We start from the raw sequence: 3,849 nt of genomic DNA, 5'->3' as shown, positions 1-3,849 counted from the left end.
TTGAATGGCTTGTGATGCCATTTGGATTAAAAAATGCTGGTGTAACCTATCAAAGGGCAATGAATGCAATTTTTCATGATATGATTAACCACTTTATCGAAGTGTACATCGATGATATCGTGGTAAAGTACAAAAAAGCAGAGGATCATGTGGAACATTTGAACAGGAGTTTTGAACGGATGAGGAAACATGATCTCAAATTGAATCCATTGAAGTGTGTTTTTGGAGTTAAAGCAGGGAACTTTTTAGGTTTTTTGGTGCACCAGCGAGGCGTTGAGGTGGATCAGACAAGTCCAAAGCCATCTTGGAGGCCAAGCCACTGAAAATTAAAAAGGAATTACAATGGTTCCTTGGCCAGGTAAATTATTTGAGAAGGTTCATTTTTAATTTGGCAGGTAAAACTAAAGAATTCTCTCTGTTGTTGAAGCTCAAAGAGCCCGAAAAATTTGTATGGGAAGTCCACCATCAAGAAGCCTTTGAAAGGATAAAAGAGTACTCGTCTAAACCATCAATATTGATGCCTCAAAGGTATGGCGTTCCTTTGAAATTATATATTGCAGCCGCTCCGAAATCAATAGGGTGCTTATTAGCCCAAAATAATGAAGAAGACAAGGAGCAGACTATATATTATTTATGTCGTTCACTTCATGAGGTGGAATGTAAATATTCTGCTATTGAAAAACTGTGTTTAGCTTTGTTTTATGCATGTACCAAATTGAGGCACTATTTAATTCAGTCAACTGTATTTTTTGTGTCAAAAACTGATTTAATCAAGTACATGCTTAATAGACCTGTATTATCAAGCCGAATTGGTAAATGGTCATTTGCTTTGACAGAGTTCACGTTGGTTTATTATCCTCAAAAGTCCATGAAGGGACAAGCCATTGCAGATTTTTTAGCTCACCATCCAGGTTCTGAAGAATCAGTACAGAAAGAGGTGGAAATTCCAGTGTATGGGATCGAAAAACAACCCTGGATATTGAAATTTGATGGATCAAACACTGAAGGAACTGTAGGCGCAGGAGTAGTGATATATCCCCAACCGAAGTGGAACAGCTTTATCTTTCAATTTGGATTTTTCATGCACCAACAACCAAGCTGAGTACGAAGCACTAGTGATTGGTTTGTCACTACAAGAAAAACGCAAAAAAACAACGGATTTTATCCGTTGTCGTAGGGGGTCAAAAACTGTTATAACTAATGGTGTTGTTAAAAGTACTCCCCTAAGACAACAGATAAAAATCCATTGTCTTTGAGAGAAACGACAACGGATTTTATCTGTTCTCGTAGGCACGAATTCGTTGTCTTAGAGAGAAACTATCCGTTGTCGTAGAGACGTGTTTTTAACAACACAATAAAATACAACAGTTTTAAACATCCTACGACAACGGATAAAATCCGTTGTCGTTTTCTATAACAAAAAACAAAAATGATATACAAATAATATACAAATTTCAATATTATAAATAAACCAAAATTTAAAATTTTAAAAATACAATTTTTTAGTATTACAAATCACTCGAAATTAAATTTTAATGCAATGCACACTACACAAAAATACAAAAAAAGTTCAGAAACTAAGGAAAACAATGGGTAGAATTGTACAAGTAAATAGATGCAAATCATATTCATCAATTGGAGCATCATTGTCATAATTGGTAGTGATAAAAGGACCTCCGACAGTTCTTCCAAAATTTGTTCCTCCATGATACTGTCGGAAATAAACAAAGATGTGTTCAGGAATTTCCTATAGCAGATTAAAAACTACATATCTTTTGACAAAATAAACCATTTAATATTGTTCCGTAAGACCGAGCCAAATATTTGAATATTCGATCTAATCATTAACATTCCAAACAGAGGAAACTAAAATATAATAGATAAATATCTATCAAATCTATTCATATATTATATGTCAGTAAAAGACTCCACACCCACTAAATCAGTACTGTTACACTTAACTCCTTCAAATTTTAGCAGTTATTTGAGTACCGTGATTTTTCATACTCTTTAATTGATGTGGATGCGACCTAAAGTTTTATTAGACTCCAGATGATTAAAGACTTGAGTGAAAAGTCACGAATTTAGCAGCCAAGAGATGTTTACAAACCATGTAGTAGTTTACGAAGGAGCCTCCTTTTTGAATAAACCTAGCAACTACAAATGCCAAATCTTCTACAGGACGGTGATGAATATGCCCACCAAAATCTTCAAACCTTGAGAAGGAACAGCAACAAAAAACATGGCGTTCATATGCCAGTAATCTTAAAAAAAATGAGGGATGGGAGATATTCAATTGTACCAGCCGGTCCAAGCCTTGGTCCATATCGTGGGCTTGTTCGGTTTGTTCGGGGAAAAATAATCGCAGTATAAACCATTGCATGTGTTTATCTGTAACCAAAATTTAAAGGATCTCAACTAAATGATTTAAATGAAATATGAAGTTAATCTTTTCTAGAGTATACACAAAAAGAAATAATATTACCACCGGATCAAAGATCAAATACAAAGCAGACAAGCAAGAACAGTTTAAATAATCCAGCACATAAATTCCCAGAATAACTTCCATCTGCACAAGAAGAAAAATTCACGAAACATAGACTTCAAAAGTTATAGAAGATGGGTTATAGAAAAATACACTTTGGGCCCTTGGTATTTCTTCTAGGCCCCATGGAATCGGCCTATCAAGGCCCAAAGATTTATAATTCATGAACAAAGTAATTTTTGTAGATGAGATTTGGAACATATGACATGTAAAGCAATAAATTAATACACAAACTGACAACAGAAAAATAAGAGACCAGTGGAGGAGACTGGAGCGCGACCCACTAGGCAAATTTGAAATATATACATACTATCACAAATTTTTAATTAATGAATATATATGATGAAAAATATAAGAAGTACCTAACGTGCATGTATCTTAACAAAAGGCCAAGTATGTATGGTTCTCAAGTTAAGAATCTAATTTTCAGGGCTAATAATAAAAATCCCCTTGTGTTTCGATTCTTAATTTGAACTCTATTTGAAAATCTTTTTCTTTTTCTTATTCATTTCCTTTTTTTTTTTCTTTTTTTTTTACAGACAATCGCGACTTTACATGATCACTACATCAGGATGATTGATTCCCTTAGGTTTTAGAAGACTAACTTTGACTTTGATACAATGTTAAAAATAGATATGCTTAGAGTTGAATCACTACTACAGATTATAGAGATGCAGTAAGATTTTGAATATTTACAGTGTGTTTGGTGGACAGGATTTGGAGGGGATTTGATGGGATTTACAAAAACTGTTTTGGTGTTTGGCAAAATTGAATTTTAAAACGAAATTGGTATTTGATGAGATTTCATGGGATTTAATTTAACTAACTGAAATCCTTACAAAATTAGTCGAATTTCATGGGTTTTCATGGGATTTGAGTTTATAAAATAATAAAATTATTTCTAACAATAAATTTATAAACTATAGTTATAAATTTAAGTTTTTCAAACATTTTTTTAAAAAAAATATCACTTATGCTAGCAAATTTCAATATGTATTTTAACTTTTTTCCAAACACCAAAATGGAATTTGAATTCCAGGAATTCCAATTCCAATTCCAATTTCAAATCCAATTTCAAATTCTATTTTTTAGGCATCCAAACACACTGTTAAAAACATGGATAGTTTACATCCAATATGTATTTACCATTTGGTTCCTTGGATGGGAATATAAATGATCAATATATATATGTAGATAACATATATATATAAGATTTATTATAACTTTAATCATTTACATAGCTTAAGCCAAAATTTAGAATGTACGTATAATCAACTAATGCTGGTTACCTTGAAAAGAATTGA

The 3,849-nt window shown here is 32.6% G+C and overlaps 1 long non-coding RNA gene across 1 annotated transcript; it reads right to left on the bottom strand.

Moving 5' to 3' along the window:
- Positions 1 to 2,115: 2,115 nt before the first annotated feature.
- LOC140886379 (uncharacterized) lies at positions 2,116 to 2,569 on the bottom strand. Its single transcript, XR_012151536.1, has 3 exons — positions 2,486 to 2,569; positions 2,303 to 2,391; positions 2,116 to 2,216 (listed from the first exon to the last, which is right to left on the bottom strand). It is a non-coding gene; the product is annotated as an uncharacterized lncRNA (long non-coding RNA).
- Between the last annotated feature and the right edge of the window lie 1,280 nt (positions 2,570 to 3,849).

This window comes from Henckelia pumila, chromosome 3 (assembly GCF_033568475.1).
Source record: "Henckelia pumila isolate YLH828 chromosome 3, ASM3356847v2, whole genome shotgun sequence".
Taxonomy (NCBI): domain Eukaryota; kingdom Viridiplantae; phylum Streptophyta; class Magnoliopsida; order Lamiales; family Gesneriaceae; genus Henckelia; species Henckelia pumila.
Note: the sequence above shows the minus strand (reverse complement) of the source record. Positions and strands in the feature narration are given on the sequence as shown.